Source organism: Papio anubis, chromosome 20 (genome assembly GCF_008728515.1).
Source record: "Papio anubis isolate 15944 chromosome 20, Panubis1.0, whole genome shotgun sequence".
NCBI classification, from domain to species: Eukaryota; Metazoa; Chordata; class Mammalia; order Primates; family Cercopithecidae; genus Papio; species Papio anubis.
In genome coordinates, this window is record NC_044995.1 from 24,347,146 (window position 1) to 24,364,244 (window position 17,099).

Consider the following 17,099-nt stretch of genomic DNA (forward strand, 5'->3'; position numbering starts at 1 on the left):
CCTACCCTGGGCTCCGAAGTAGACGGGCCTACAGGTGCATACCACTATAACGGGCTAATTTTTGAATTTTTTGCAGAGATGGGGTCTCACTATATTGCTCAGCCTGGTCTCAAACTCCTGGGCTCAAGCGATCTCCTGCCTTGGACTCTGAAAGTGCTGAGATTACAGGCATGAGCCACTGAGCCTGGCTACTCCTTTCTTGTGAGTAGGATTAAGGCCTTTATGAAAAAGGCTTTATGCAGTATTCTACCGGCTCACCCTTCTACCTTCTGCCACACGAGGACATGGTTCTTCCCTCCAGAGGATGGAGCAGCCAGGCACCATCTTGGAGATAGACAGCACCTTCACCAGAAAACTGAACCTGCTGGCACCTTGATCTTGGACTTCCCAACCTCCAGAAAGGTGAGAAAATAAATTTCTGTTTTTTATGAATTACCCAGTCTCAGGTATCATTATAGTAGCACAAATGGGTGAAGATACCTTATATGTTTATCAGTCAGTTCGAGAACTTATGATAGATTCCATAAACCTTGACTAAGACTCCCTTATAGAGTCTCCAAAGGTCTCAAAAAAAAAAAAAAAAAAAAAAAAAAAAGACTCTATAAGTGAGTTTATCTTATCTTTTGCAAGAAGCCCATGTCAGATGGGCTTGTGAAACCACAGATGAACTTGGCTCCTGTAACTAAAATTCCCAGGGGGTAGAGCTTCAGGTATAGCTGGATCCAGGGGCAAGAATGCTGTCAGCAGGCTTCAGCTCTGGTGTTCTCTGCCTTAACTCCATTTTCAGGCAGCTTGGAGTCTCTCTTTGTGGTGGCAAGATGGCTGTGAGCAGTACCAGACATTCATCTATCTTCTCTGGAACTTCAGTGAAAAGATTCTCTTTTTACACAAAGACCTGTTATTGAGTCGGGCTGTTCGGTATTAGTTTCTATCCCAACCCGTGAGCCAATCATGGTGGCCCATGGGATATGATGCCCTCATTGTCCTGGTCTGGGTCACTTGCCTGTCCCTGGAGCTGGGGGTGGGTTCAGCTCCACCTAAGACCACATGGATCGAGCATGGGGGAGGAGTGATTCCTCAAGGAAAATCGGGATGCTATTTCCAGTAAAAGGAGAAAAGCGGCTGGGCAGGCAAAAACAACAGATGTCCACCCCAACAGCTTTTCAGCTAACTACTCACAGACGTCCAGGAGCAAGTTATATCCAGAGAACAGAAAAGGAGGCTGATTCTACGGATTTAACTATTTATATTTTCTCAGTGAGAGGCTGGCCACAGGCTTGGGTTTCCCTTTAGACGGAGGCTGGTCACTTTCACCCTTTATTTGCAAGCTCGTAACATCTGCTGGGCTCACCTGAGAGAACTCCCAGCTTCTCTGGCTGGAGACTGAAGGGAAAGGAAAACCTCTTTTGTCACTGCCTAGGGATCAGGTCTGCTGCCTTCACGGCTCTTTCTGCTCCAGCCTCTGCGTGTCTGCTTATGGAGTCAGAGACCAGGCTTTACAAAGGGTCTTCCGAGAGGGCCATCATGTTTTCTAGTGTTCTTTTTCTGAGCCACAGCTGCACTCCTCTGTCCCTACAACCTGAATGTTGGCGCCTAGGCTGTTGTCTGGAACACATGACTCACACAGTGGTTATGGAGTCAGTCTCTCCTCCTCTAGCTCTTGCAGATTTAGCCATTTCAGGCCCCGGAAATGCTGGAGAAAGCCACACACAGCATCTCTCTCTCCATTCAGGGGCTGAGGCAGCTACAGATGGGAGACTTTGTTTTGTCTCTTTCTTCCTTCCTCTCTTCCCTTGCTCTTTCTCCCTCCCTCATTTCCTTCCCTTCTCACCCTTCCCTTCCTCCTCTCCCTAATCTCCTCCCTGTGATGGATCCTGGAGGGAATCCCTGGTGCCCTCTGGGCCTCTTGGTTTCTAAGTTATGTCTTTCCATTTTCTCTGGATGGGACTGTAGGGTCTGAGGAAGTGGAGATGAGAGAGCTGGGAGAAGCAGGTTGGAGGCTGCCCTCCTGGTATTTGAACTCCACGTCCCCCCACAGCCTCCCTCGGGAAGATCTGGAAGGTCTAAGGGGACAGATTTTTGTTGCACCTTGAAGGACGCCTTGGCTGGTTCAAGCCTGGAAATGCTCCACGTGGGGTCATCCTTCTCTCCAGGTGTTCAGTCTCTCATCCCAATTGCCCGGCTTCTCTCATCTTCCATTTGCCTTCCCCTCAGAGGCCGGGCCAAATCCCATGAGGACAATTCATAGGCAGGGAGCCATGGCCACCTCCTTCCCACTTATTAGGGCAGAATCGCTCTGACGAAGCCGCAACAGCCCAGCTAGTGCCTCATTATTTTGGGCTTCATTGAAATGCACGGCAGAGCCATCCTCAGTACTTTATGTACTAAACTTAACTACAGTAATGTATTCAAATCATTCTGAATTTATCTAGCCTGAGCATCTTTTTTTTTTTTCCTCTTCCTCCTCCTCCTCCTCCACATATATATTTTTTTGAAGACAGCAAATGTGCCTTTTGAAACAACAGCTTAGGGCCACCTATTCTGCGTGGAAGGGACAGGTGGCCCCTTTCTGTATCCATTGTCCCCTCTCTCAGCCAGGGTCATCCAGTGCTTACCTGATGGCCGTGGCATTTTGGGACCCATAGTGCCCCTTCTGGCTCCCGTGTTCCACCTTCGTCATTCCTTCCCCACGTCCCTGCCATTGCTGGGAGGTGAACTCTGGAGTGGGGGTGACCTGTGAGGCCCAGATATCAAATTCCTGCCTGGGGAGCCAAAAAGGTGGCAACACCTGGGGTAATCAGAAAGGCACTGATGAGAATGAAGGAGTGAAGAGGGCAGAAGAGCCCAGGAAAAGGATATTGCCTGGGAGGTAGGAAATGGGTTCTCTCTCCAGTTTGGTCATTTTCCTTCTGCGTGGTTTTGGGACACTCTATCCTCTTCTCTGGGGCTCAGTTTCCTTCACAGTAAAACTTATGGTGGTGAGGATGGTGGTTTTGAGCCAGGTCAGGGGCTCTTAGCTTGGAGTGCATGCATGAGCTTTGGGGTGGTCCATGAAATTGACATTGTAAGCAACATTGCATTATTATCTTTTTGTGGTGGAGAGAAAGTCCATCACTTTCATTGAATTTCCAAAAGGCTCTTAGCTATCAGAGGCTAAGCTCTCATATATTTACAGGAGCCAGGGCCCCATTCACCTTCAGATGCTTTTGTTCAGTGTCCTGGTTTTAGAGATGGGGCCACCGAGGCTCAGAGAGGCGACTGGCAGGTGCTGTGTGCCATTCTGATGGCGATCCCCGAAGGCTGATCCAGGCAGGGATCCAGGCCCAGAGAGTTTGGGAAGAACCAACTGGACTCTGTCTTAGAATCTGACCTCCCAGAGAGGCATTGGGAAACCCAGGGGAGAGGAGAGACGTGGACATAAGTAAATCAGGAACCACACATACACCAAAGCTTTTGGCAAAAGTAAAAACAACCGCGTGATATTGGTTAGTGACAATCGTTTGATGTGGGTTTCAGCCTGCACCTCTCTCTTCCAGCATCAACATAGCGGCTCTGGTCCACCAGAGGGAGAGGCTATAGCTGAGGACATGTGGCAGCTCCTGGGCCCTCCTCCCTCTGGCTGGAGACTGGACTCACTGTTCAAAAAGCGTCTCGTTTCTGTGGCACTGGGCATCTCCCACACACTCTTCTGCTCTTCAGTGTCTAACTCCTGTGGCTACGGTCAGAAAGTAGGCTTCCTCGAGCTGATGGAAGAAAAGACCCCCTGCTCTTCCCCTCCCAGGTGGAATTATTTTGTCTTCCCTTTGTTTGCTCCTGTGGGATTTGCTCCTGCTTTTTAGCTGGAGAGAGACCACCATTGGGTCACACTCTGTCCTGGGTGGATCTGTCATCCTGTGTCTTCTCTCTCGGGGCTGGGGAAATGGGTGCATGCATGAGCTTTGAGGTGGTCCATAAACCTCTTGAAAGTGTAAGCAACGTGGCATTATTATTATTATTATTATTATTATTATTTTGTGTGTGCGTTGGGCAAGGGAGAAAGTCTATTGCTTTCATTGATTTTCCAAACTTGGCTATCAGAGGCTAAGATCTCATATGTTTACAGGACCCAGGGCCCCATTCAACTTCAGATGCCCCATTCACTTTCAGATGGAAACAATTGAGCCTCCATTCATCTTTCCTGGACGCTTCCATAGTCCAATTTGTAAATGGCCCTGCAGTAAATACCCCATGGGAAGTCTGCAGCTACAGGTCAAATTTGGTCCCAAGCAGAAAATTCTGAACCTCAAATAAGCAGTTCAACATTCCTGTTTGCCTAGAAAACATGTTTCTCCATAGTCTTTGCCCACTAGAAAGATCTTTCCGAGGCACCTGTGCTTAGTATTTTCCCCTAATACTCAGCTAAATCGGTGCTTTCACTCTCCAGTCATGGAGGGAATATTAATCTAGAGTTGCTTTTAAAAATTTAGTTAAAAGATAGAATTCTGCTGTCTTTCAGAAAGGTAAAGACAAGCTTCCTTTGGTTATGGAAGTGTTACAGGATACCAACACTTACCCAACGTTAACCTTTGGGTTGGGGGTTTCCTCACTGTAGTCCCTTCTGTGGTCGCTGGAAAGATGTTACAGAAAAGGGGTCCCGATCCAGACTCCAAGAGAGGGTTCTTGGATCTCACGCAAGAAAGAATTCAGGGCAAGTCCATCGAGTAAAGTGAAAGCAAGTTTATTAAGAAAGTAAAGAAATAAAAGAATGGCTATGGCATAGACAGAACAGCCCCAAGCACAGCTAGTTGCCCATTTTTATGGTTATTTCTTGATGATTTGCTAAACAAGGTGTGGATTATTCACATATTCCCTTTTTAGACCATATAGGATAACTTCCTGACATTACCATGGCTTTTGTAAACTGTTGTGGCACCGGTGGGAGAGTCGCAGTGAGGACGACCAGAGGTCATGGCGGTGGCCACCTCGGTTTTGGTGGGTTTTAGCAGACTTCTTTACTGCAACCTGTTTTTATCAGCAAGTTCTTTACGACCCGTGTCTTGTGCCGACCTCTCATCCTGTGACTTAGAATGCCTTAACAATCTGGGAATGCAGCCCGGTAGTTCTCAGCCTCATTTTACCCAGCCCCCATTCAAGATGGAGTCGCTCTGGTTCACACGCCTCTGACAGAAGTGTCATCCCATGCAATTGAGGAAGAAGTTCTATGTGCTCACCATTAAATACAATTTCATAATGAAAATTTTGTCTTATGAAGGTGAAACTTTGAGAACCTATTAGAATTCTCATTTTTCTATGCATGGCAATCAAATGACCTTCCTATACTGCCACATAAAGTATAGATTTAAAGTTAAATGATCCAGTCAGTCATTTAACATTTTCTTAAAGAGTAATTTCTTCTATAACTATAGATGTTTACATATGGTTTTCTTTTTGGTATTTACATTTTAAGAATTGAAGAAAAACTGACGTTCCTTTTTGGAACTGTTTTTTAATAGCCTTTGTTTATTTTTAATATGTGGCGTTCCAGGCCCTTGCTCTAATGATTTTTTTCACACTGCATTGATAATTAAATTCATTCATTTTCCCAGCTGCACAATTCCTTTAAGTAAAAAGTTATGGGTAATAACACCTCTTATGTTCAAAGTACAGAGGAGAAAAGGGCAAATCAGGATCTTTCTGTCGAGGGGAGTTACACAGTTGAGCAGGTCATGGGTTAGGGCAAAAATCTGTGTACACGTTCTCAGGTATTCAGGTCTTCTTAATTCATAGATTAGGACCCGTGGGTTTTGATTTTCTGATACTGAAAAATATGCCTTTTCCCCCCTTTATGTTCTAAAGATGTAATTTATCTCCTTATATCCTGCTCAGTTTTTTAGTTCATAATTTGTAGTAATAAGTGTCATCAAAAGCACTGAAAGTGTTGGTTTCTCTTAAATGATTGGAGACTGTTTGCATGCTGTTACCAACTCGCATATCTATAAGGAGGGCAGTAAAAGTGAGCTGAGATATTTAGTGACATAAAAAGAACCATGTAGATTTGTGAAAATGTAAAACTGTGATCATGGAAGAGGTTCATGAAGTAATGAGAGAAATGCTTCGTCCCTGGGCTAGTGATTCACTTGTAGCTTCTGTAATTTCATGGATGCTATAAGGATTTGGTTTTTACACATTTTAATTTAGTCCAGAGATGTTCCTATTTTAATTATCCATACACAAGGGCACAGTATCTTTCTACGGTTATTGCTATACGTTACATTTATATATAGCAATAGCAATTTGGAAAAAAAAAAAAAACCACAACAAAATGCTTTCACCTAGATGACCAAAGGGTTATACTCATTTGTTTTAATGACACTATATGGACCTTTGCATTCTTAAACAGGATTTTCGAATACACGAGATGCAAGCACTGAAGGATGTGCACGCAAACAGGTACCTGTCAGAGAATAAAAAAAGAATATGTCCATGTCTCCCCTTTCATGAAGGATTTGCGGGTGCTTTCGTGGCAGCCCCTGAATGGGGGGTGCCTGGAGCCTCTTGCTTTTCTGTTGAAATCAGAAGGCATTGAATCAGGGAATTTGAGAGCAAAGGGATTCCCACTGAGCCTCAGTGATCACATTTCAATATCCGGAAATCCATTTGCAGGAATGTGACATTTTAACTATCATATTGGACTCAGTCTATATGCATTAGCAAGGAGCTATGAGATAAAAAAACATAAAAATAAATGCACATGCCTAAATATATATCTATGTCTATTTAGTATCTGTTTATAAATATATATGTATGCAATGTATAAAAAGAATAGTCTGATGAAAGCACATGTTGACAAAAACTGAAATGTAAATCACCCAGGTCACACACGCTGTGCTGCTGTGAAAGGCTGATTCCCTAATGACCAGGGGGTAATTCTTCCCCCTTCCACGGAGAACCAGCCAGCAGAAATCCGTCGCGTTTAAGCGAATCTCCTGCAAGCCCTTCTGACCTGGGAGGTTGTGGAACTTCCCGCTGGCTGAGTCAGAGCTGGTCCAGCTTCTCGGGCAGCCCCGCACGGATGCCTGGGGGACTCTGCCTGGAGGCAGGGGACTCAATGTCACAAGCTCAGAGGGTCACTTCTACTAGTAAAGACTTTACTCTCTGGCCGGATGACCTGGTCCCACAGCCCAAGGGAAAACATCGTGCAAAAGGTCCCCTAGCCCACCCTGCTCGGGACACAGTGACCTTGGCCTGAGCTTGCTAGTCCTGTCTGTTGAATGGTGTGATGCTTGGCTTGGGAGGAAGGAGAGGAATTTAATGGTTTGTGTGAGTGTCCAGGGTCCTTGGAGGAAGGGCTTTTCCCAGGGTCGTTCACACAATGAATATCTGGGGGGCCCAATCTACCCACAGATGTATTTTGCTTGGTTCTCAGATTATTTGAAAAAAATTTGAATTTGTCGCCAGTGTTTAGTAATTGGAGATTTCACATAATTATCTGGAATTCTGGCTTCCTTCAAATGTTTGGAAGTGCTGGGAACGCTGGGTCCTTACCACTGTGCAGAACAATTGATTTCTCTGGATGGTGCAGACACTCCCCAGGCCTCTGCAGACCCCCAACTCCTAGTTATCTGCCTGGCCCTGGTGGACATCTGACTTGCCACTGCAGGTGCTTCTGCAACATTGGTGTCACTGGGGGCCTGTGATCCTTGTTTTCTGGGATAGTTCAGCCACTGCTTTATGCAGCCTTGGCTCCCCTCACTGTGTGACCCACTGAGGTTTGTTACAAGTGACAAGTGGGCTGCAGAGTGTCAGCTACGTCGCTCGAAGGTGGAATCTTGCACGCGACCCGCTGGGGCAGTGCTCTTCAGCATACATGCAAGTCCTCTCCTGAGAGCACGATCCTCCTAGACGTCTAGAAGGACCACCAGGTGCAGAAGAACCAGTCCTCAGAGGTTGATGTGTAAGGGGCTTACTGTGCAGCTTCCTCGCACTCTGCGACAGCTGGGGTTGAGTGTTGAATCCACGCACCTGCCTCAGCTAGGAGCACATTCCTGTGCCATTTAAGATGCTGTCGCCTCCAAAACCGGGACTTGCCGAGGTCTGGGCTCTCACCCTGCTGCAGTTCCCAGTGAGTTAGTTTTTCTTTTCTTTCTCCCCCAGTAGTGGTAAGATAGGTGTATCTATTGGTATGTGTCTGTGTTTTGTGTTCTTGCTAGGCACAGCGGGATGGAGCCCCAGGCCAAGAAAACTAAGGTGGGGGTCTCCATTCACTCTCTTCTTGTCTGGCACAAGGGAAGTTGCTGCAGGAGTGAGGGTGGCGCCGTGCAAGGCTGTCCCCACTGCTGGGACAGAGCTCAATAGCCCTGTTTACCCACCCTCCCCCTTCCTCTGTTGGACTAGGAGTTTCTTGAGGACAGAGCCTGTCTCATTTTCATCTTTGTGTCTAAATGCCTGGGTGGATAGATTCATGGTGAACTGCTTCCGTCTTCTCTATGTATCTGGGATGGGAAGTTGCTAAATTAGCATGGCTGCTGCAATACAGCAGGTATGGGAGGTAGTTTTAGAAGCCTGGGCTGGAGGAGGTGAACCAAGAGGGCCCATGGGCCTGCATTGGAACTTTGACTCTGCCACTTCTCAGCCATTTTCTTACCTAAATGAAGGAGGGGCTGGGTGAGATTTTTAAGGATACTCTGCCTGTTTAACTTCTTTCTTTCCTTTTCTTTTGTTTTCTTTTCATTTCTTCTCTCTGTCTCTCTCTTTTTGAGACGGAGTCTCGCTCTGTCACCAGTCTGGAGTGGAGTGGTGTGATCTCGGCTCACTGTAACCCCCACCTCCAGGGTTCAAGCGATTCTCCTGCCTCAGCCTCCCAAGTAGCTGGGACTACAGGCACCTGCCACTGCGCCTAGCTAGTTTTTGTATTTTTAGTAGAGGCGGGGTTTCACCATGTTGGCCAGGGTGGTCTTGATCTCTTGACCTCATGATCTGCCTGTCTCGGCTCCCCAAAGTGCTGGGATTACAGGCGTGGGCCACTGTGCCCGTCCTTCCTTTCTCTTCCTCTTCCTCTTCCTCTCCTCCTCCTCCTCCTCTTCTTTTTCTTCTCCTCCTCCCTTCCCTTCCCCTTCCTTCCCTTCCCTCCTTCCTTCCCTTCCCCTTCCCTTCCCTTCCTTCCCTCCCTCCTTCCTTCTTTCCTCTCTTTCTTTCCTCCCTTTCCTCTCCTCTCTTTTCTTTCTTTCTATAGGGTCTCCCTCATCCATTTCAGACCATTTGTCCATATCCATTTACCTCCAGCCTGGTTTCAGTGTGTTCTCATCCAAGTACTGGGACTACATTCATCTTCAGACTATTTTCATTTTTTTATTTTTGAACACAGATTCTCACTATGCCAGGCTGGTCTCACACTCTTGGCCTCAAGCAATCCTCCCACCTCAGCCTCCCAAAGCACTGGGATTACAGGCATGAGGCACCACGCCTGGCCTGAACCTCTTTCTTTCTTTTCTGTCTCCTCTACCTGTGTTGTCTGTCCAACACAACTGCCAGATCTGACCCTGGAACACAGTGTTACTTATTCATTGATTGATTGGAACACCATTTTTTGTTTTTTTGGGATGGAGTCTCACTCTATTACCCAGGCTGGAGTGCAGTGGCATGATCTTGGCTCATTGCAACCTCCACCTCCTGGGTTCATGTGATTCTCTCGCCTCAGCCACCTGAGTAGCTGGGACTACAGGCTCTCGCCATCATGCCTGGCTAATTTTTGTATTTTTAGTAGAGATGCAGTTTCGCCGTGTTGACCAGGCTGGTCTCGAACTCCCGACAAGTAATCCGCCCCCCTCAGTCCCCCAAAGTGCTGGGATTACAGGCATGAGCCACCACGCCTGGCCTGGAACACCATTTTCTTAAGGGTCTCTGAGACCTAACCGTGGTTTGAGCTGGAGGTACTGTCACCTACCTGTCAGTGGGCAGCAGTGCCTGTCAGAAGGCCACAATGCCTTCGTTATCAATAAGACTTGCCATCCTGAGACTGTGTGCACACTCTTCTTTTCCTGCCTTCTCCATGAAGCAGCCATACCTGGACCCCGCTGCAGGTGCTGTTAGTGCCAGGACTTTGCCCCTCTCAGAAGCGGGGGCTGACGTTCCCGGAAGTTGAACTTCGATTGACAGCTGGCAGGTTGTTGCTGAGATAGTGGTCACTGGAAAGGTGCATTTGACCCAGACTGGTTTTGGTTTTACTGGAAATCTGTATTCAAAAGCTCTGGTTTCTGTTCATTGTGTCTAAAGAGAAATAAAAATTAATTTAGCATTTGAGACCCCAGTGAGGACAGAGCCTGTCTCATAACAAGCTCAAAAGGATCTCCATTCTGACCACACAAGAAGAAGATTTTGAGTGAGTTTTGAGGGGATACACAGGATAAGGGAACAAAAGCCCCTCTGGCCTAAGAGGTTAGGGTGAGAGAACGGTAGTTTCCTTAAATATGCCTATAATGCAGCGTTTCTGAGAACACGGAACTGGAAAAAGGAAATTACCAGAATGCCTAGGATGAATGAAATGATTCTTAGCTGAAGCTCTTGGAAGAAAGGCTTTTTTTTCTTTTTCTCAGTGTTGAGACTAAAGGCTTGTTCCTACAAAGGTGTCAGAATAGAGGGTGGCAGGTGCATCTCCAAGGGCTACAAACTCAGGTGACTGCCCAGGTCAGGCAGGACATATGCGTGGGTGAGCACAGGAAGGCTGGGTGCTTCTTGGCCCACGCTTGTGTATTCCTGGCTGAACCCTACCAGAAGAACAGAAAGGGTAGTAACCAAGGGAGGAAGAGCCAGGCACAGTGTGCATCCCTGGAGGCTCACATATATACACATCTCTGCCCTACGCACCCTCTGCCACCTCCTCCCCCAAAGCTTTTGCTGCTTAACTATGTCCAAGTCCCCCCCGTTCTGTAAGAGCTAAGAATTAACCTTGAGTTGATGTCCCTCTTGCTGTGCGTTGCCAGAAATTGATGTATATTTGACTCCCTGCATGTCCTACCCCAGTGTACATTGACCAGATTGTAACATCTTTGATGGGAGGCTGTTTCCCTGCTCCTCCCTGCCATTGTAGCCAGGGCTGGGCAATACAGGGAGTATCCACGTATCTTTCTTTGTGGGTGGGCTGGTGAGGTCAATGAATCTCCGAGGTCTTGCAGGCCTGGGGTTCTCATTGCAAAGGCCATCCAAGACAAACAGGGAACTTGTTTTAAGCATATTGCGCGGAATTCGAAGCAAACGCTGGATCCAAATAGTCGGAAAGGTGGTTGGGGTTTCAGGCTTTCCAAACCCATCTGTAGAGTTGTATGATTTACTGAAATACAAGAATGTTCTGCTTTTACTGCTCAGAGCTCCCAATACCCAGTTATTTGTTTTACACATTTTCCCCATTAGAAAATGAAACATAGCAATTAGAAGCCAACCCAGATTGTTCTGCATTTAGGGGTTTTCACATATCTACTTGATAATTTTGTATCTGTAGCAGCTTGGGCATAGCAGCCTTAAAGAGCCTTGTTTGGATTGTTGGAATAATGTTTTCCAGTTCAAAGTAACTGTTAGAATGGTAAAAAAAAAAAAAAAAAAAAAAATTGCGTGGCAAAACTCAAGTCTATTAGCCTTGCCGTTCACACCTGCAGTTTCTCTCTATCCAGGTGTGGGGTTAATGCAAGCACCTCGGGTATATTTTCCGGGATTCTTTAGGAAAAGAGATAAAAAGAGAGAGAGAGAGAGAAACCCAAGATGCCTAATCAGAAATTACCTTACTGGTAGTAAAACCCAAATTCATGAGAATGTATAAAAATAGATTTCTTTTAAATGCCAGGGAAGAGATTTGGGAAGCGTTTTGGCAGATTGGGATGCATGGACCGACCTGCGCCAGGTTCTTCTTACGTTAATAAATATTCATTTTGTTTTTTTGGGGGGGAGTCCAAGTACTAAGCAGAGGGTCCTTGTTGTAGAAGTGAGATCTATTTCCACAGTGAGAAATTTGAGAAATTCGAATTCTTAAATACCAGGTATTCTTTTCTAAAAATGTAACTCTTTCCTCGCAATTCAAACGGTGCAGGGGGACAGCTGCTCCTGGAGATGGATTCAGCCACGGCCTTTTCTTCTCTCGTGCAGCTAAGCCAAGCCAGGTATGAAAACGGTGCTCCCTTCCCCTTCTCAGACATCTTGTTTTTCTTTCTTGGACACACAGAGAAAGCTTCATTCAATATTGATAGTGTTTTGATACATTAAAATCGAGAGCAAGTCAGAAATCTTATATACAATGTACACAGATGTCAGTTTTTCCTGGTTTCGCCATTTTTGACCAAAAGCGTCAATATTTTACAGGGATTTCTTTTCCCTTCAAAGCCTGCAAGAAATCCAATTCTCACAGAATGCATGTCCAGTTGGTACTGAAACGGTTCCCCCCAACATGTCTGTGGAGATCGCGTTATTAATATTATTTGAAAAAAATCTACTTACCACTTGTGTTCAATTTAGCAAATTTGGAGCTTGAAAAAAAATCTCAAAATGATTTTCCTTCATCTGGCAGAGAGTAACATTGTTCATAATAAGTAAAAATAAATGTTTTGCCATTCTAACAAATAATGTAAATAAACTAGAAGATATATTTCAAACAATATAGTTCATTTAAATTTATTTGAAAGACAAGGTAAAGAGAGAGAGAGAGAGGGAGAGATGGAGAGACAGACCTAAGTTGCAGCTGTTCCAAAGATTTCGGGTACAAATGTTCTTTCATTCCTTTGCATGATTTTGATAAAATTAGGTCAAAGAAATGTTCATTTGAAAACAGTGCTTTGTCATATTATCTACAACACATGTCTAGCAAATTTATGAATCCAGCATTCATCTGCGTGAAGTTTCAAATCCTAATGAATGGTTTAGACAGCATTGTCATCAATTTTCCGCAGGTGCAGCTGAGGCAATCAGTCAATTCAATCAAAAGCCTCCGTCAACTTGCGTGGCGCTGTCATTTTTTACATTCGGATTGCTGAAATTAACAAAAACGATCCCTCCCTGAATGCCGTTACACCCCTCCTGCCTTTGGGTGGCGCTTTTGAGCAACGCTTTGCCGCTCGCCGTGCTGCAAGCTCTCGCAGCATTTTTTTTAACTTTATACTAACATAATATTTCTTTTGTGATATTATGGAGATAAAATTGCACTGTGTGTTTTAACACACATTACAACAACCTCTTAAGGCAAAAAAGTAAATTCATGCAAATGAGTTATAGAAAGTGAAAAAGATTTCTTGTTCGGTGCGATGCACGGTGGGACCCGGCGCTGGGAAACACTCCAATCGCCAGGTTCTGAACTTCCTCGTCCCTTCTCCTGTCAGGCTGTGCAATAGATTGCAACGCGGGCTCTCAACTTTAGAACTGTTGCTTTAAGATTTAAGAACCAGGCCACCTGGTTGCCTTTATCTTGTGTTTCCTCTGGGTTTACCTTCCACTGCCTTCCAGCAGTCTCTAGAAATCTCCAGGGTGGGCTTTACTGGTGTCGGGAGAGGTACGTTTTATTGCAACCTGGGTGATGAGAATTCTCTTCTTATCATTGCAAGCTATTGAGCTCCTTCCCCTCAAAGGGTTAACTCCTTCAAACCCTGCCACTTACCTTAAAAGAGTTAAAGATCCTAAGAAAGAAAAGCTTTGGCTTTTTAACTCATTGACAAATAACCTTGTTTCCAAAACTCTATGGTCTAAGGAGGATTTCAGCAGTGCCAGTGAGGTAAAGAGAAAACTGCAAGAGACACTCTGCATATGGCGAAGATGAACACTCCTGTCTTCTGTCTTCTACGAACACTACCAGGTTCCTTCTAAATCTTTAAAATATATGGACAGACAGAAAGCACTTAGCATCAGTTTCTCCATGATGAATAGAGTTAACCTTTGTAGTTCGCCAAAAGTCAGTAAGTTTTTCTTTCCCATTTGTTTCAGTCGAGCGACGAGTAGAAATGCAGGTAGGACCAGATAAACTCACATTGTCTCGGCCTTTTTGCTTAATGACAGCAGCCGACTGCTTACAGCAGCTGGCAAAAGAGACGTGCTAATATTAACTTATTTAAATAATCAGGTTACATGTAGCGACAGACAGACGCACTCAAATTTATTAAAGTGGCTTGAAAAATATTTAGATGCCTTTCCTTTGCAGACATCATGAATGGTCAATTGCCCCAACATTTCTGTGGCTGCATTAAAAAATACACTTGGTTTCTAGAAGAATGCAAATTCCAAGGAATATAATAAAAATGTTCTTTTAAATAACTAGTTATGTCACTTTGCAAATAGCTTTGATGTAGCATTCCTGCCTGCATAAAGTTGAAGCTACATCTGTGTCAGCCATACCTGCGTTTATGATACCTTCCCTGAGAGAGCAATTAGGGGCTGGTGAGGGCTGGAGTTCTAGCTAATATTTGAAACTACATGTGCGTCTGCAAGCTAAAGGGGAAAAAAGGACTGTGATCATCTGTGAATAGAGAAAAGAATTCTAACAACTCCTACCTTTTAGACACTTGATAAAAAATGCAGTTGGGGGTGCCTGGAGAGTCTCAAGGGAGTGGCTTTTCCGCTGAGAAATGAAGACTGCCACATAGCCGCCAGCCGGGCTTGCTATAGGAAGCTTACAATTCGGCTCTCTTCCGTGGAGTTTGAAGTTAAATGGTCCTGTCTGTTTCTTCTCTTGTTTGTGTCACTTGTTAAAGATGCCTTGAAATGCACCATTATAGTTTCTTTTTAGTTGATTGTAACAGAACTAAGCGAGTCATCTTGCATTTTGGCTACCTCTAATTTCCTATAAGGGCCTATGGAATAGATCTTTTCTTTTCTTTTCTTTTTTTAATTGCCCAAATATAAAAACATTTGACTTGCTATTACTCTTAATGTAACTGTAGATCTTGTAATAAAAGGTGAAGTGAAATTGAGTGTCCATAAATCAAGCAAATGAATGTACAGAAAAGAACTAATGATACATATAGTCAAAAATACGTGTAGCCTTAAAGGAGATGCTCGGCATTGTGTGTGTGTTTTAATATTATGCTTTTCATTAGGCTGGACTCTGTTGTACAGGGAAGACAAGTATTTCCATATTTGAATTTTTCTTTCTCTCTTCCAATCCAAAAGAGAATTTCTTTTGTTGTTGTTGTTGTTAGTTTCCTTCTGAAAGGGAAAGAAATTAACATTGCTTTCCCCCCATGAATATATGTGGTGAAAAGCTTGCAGGGTGTTTTGACGAAGCATGCAAAATGTTTTATTAATCAGAGTAATAGAGTAGAAATGAAGGCAGTACGTCTTTAAAAGTGCCTGGGTGTCCAGGTACGCGGGGAGATCCGTAAAACCGTTGACCAAGCACAATGTACGTAGACAAATGTCTTCTCATTGTGTGATGCGTGAAGGCCATGATAGATGGCTTCTAACAACAAAGCGTGGCCACAGAGACAAAATTAGTGTTGTTTTAATTACCAGTGTCTGTAATGTTATCTATCCATAACTGCCTGAAATAGACCGTCACAGAGGGTCAGAAGGCGACCCGAGCTCATACTTCCACACGCAGCTTCCTTATCGGTTCTGGAGTTGTAACAGCAGTGTGCTTTAAAAAAAAAAAAAAAAAAAAAAAAAAGAAAAAGAAAAAAAAGAAAAAGAAAAAAAAGAAAAGAAAAAGTTTAATTCTTCACTTGAAACATTTATTTATAACAAAAAAATTGTTTCTTGTTTAAGGGAAGTGCCTTTATCTTTTACTTTCAAAGCAGATCTTATTAAATGCTATTGGGAGGTCAGAGTAATGGGCAGAAAATGGGACTGGCCTTGACATTCTTCAACGAAAGTTTACACTCTCGGAGCGGTGTTTTTTGTCAGTCACAAATAGCATTATGACACTAATAGGAAAGAAGGTTCTTTATTTTTGAAACCTCCTTGAGCTGAGATGGGCTGCTCTTCAGACATTAGTAAGTGTGTATATTGTGAAGATGAAGTATCCCTTACTTTCTGAGCTTGCGGGAGATGAAAGATAGGCCAGTTTTTGAAAATGGCCTGCGTGGCACATGCTATAAATGAGCAGGGAAAGCAATCGAGCTAATAGATTACAGTAATTATCCAATCTTTGGCTAGTTTGTATTGGCAAACTATAAATACAGTACACATTAGAACAAGGTGCTTTCAGAATGTACATGAAAGGTCATTGTAATTTGCAAGTCGCTAGTCATTAGAATATGCTAAAAACCATTGCTTCAGGGCTCAGATTTTAATGATGAATACATTGATTATTAAGTAGCAGAGGAAAAATGTACAAGAGCGGCTGTGGTGTAATGATAGGTCGCTTTATTTTGGGAAGGAAATCAACTCAGCTTCAGAATGCAGGCATTGAGGAATATAATTGCAGTGAGGAAAATTCCTCAGAGGAGCTTGGCACATATTAAAAGCAAAAACTTGAGACATGTTTGTGATAAGATTACTAATAAATCTCTGGTAAGTCTTAGACTCCTGACAATAATACAGCAACAGAGTACTTCATCTTCTCCAAGCTTTAGAATTTAAGATCAGTCACAAACAATCTAAATTACGACTGATACTAGGCAGATGCAGTACTGGACGATGTTGCTTGTCATAAATCTCTCGTTCCTTATATGCAAATTAAACTCCATTTTAAAAGATAATTTTTCACATGGTGATCGCCTTTATTTGCGAAACGCTGGTGATTTTTAATGGGGAGAGAGAAGAAGCCAGGCTCTACATCCGGGAATGATTTCGTGCAAGAGGGGAGGCAGGAGCCTGTCATCTGGATGCTTCGGGTGGGGCACCTTGACCCGCTTTGGAGAGAAGTTAGGGACCAAGTTGGGCTTAAATACAGCCACGCTGTGCCTAGAAGCTGCCTTGGCTGCTGGCTGCAAGGGGAAGTCCCTGAGTTGCATCTATGTTGCAAGGCTTTCTGACTTTTCTATTTCAGAGGGGTGTGCCTGTTTCTGCTTGTTCTGGGATGGAGGCATTTTCTCTGACAGTCACCCGCCTCCTGCCCTCCTCCTGCCCCGTTCTGTCTCTGCTGAGGAGTTTACCCTCTGCCCCTTGAACCTCATTTCTCCTAGCTGGCTATGGGCCGAAACCCGGAGTAACTC

At 44.4% G+C, this 17,099-nt stretch overlaps 1 long non-coding RNA gene across 1 annotated transcript; it reads right to left on the reverse strand.

Moving 5' to 3' along the window:
- Positions 1 to 621: 621 nt before the first annotated feature.
- On the reverse strand, positions 622 to 15,580 carry LOC101005012. The gene is made up of 3 exons (XR_002518948.2): positions 14,497 to 15,580; positions 9,923 to 10,245; positions 622 to 6,433 (listed from the first exon to the last, which is right to left on the reverse strand). It is a non-coding gene; the product is annotated as an uncharacterized LOC101005012 (long non-coding RNA).
- Between the last annotated feature and the right edge of the window lie 1,519 nt (positions 15,581 to 17,099).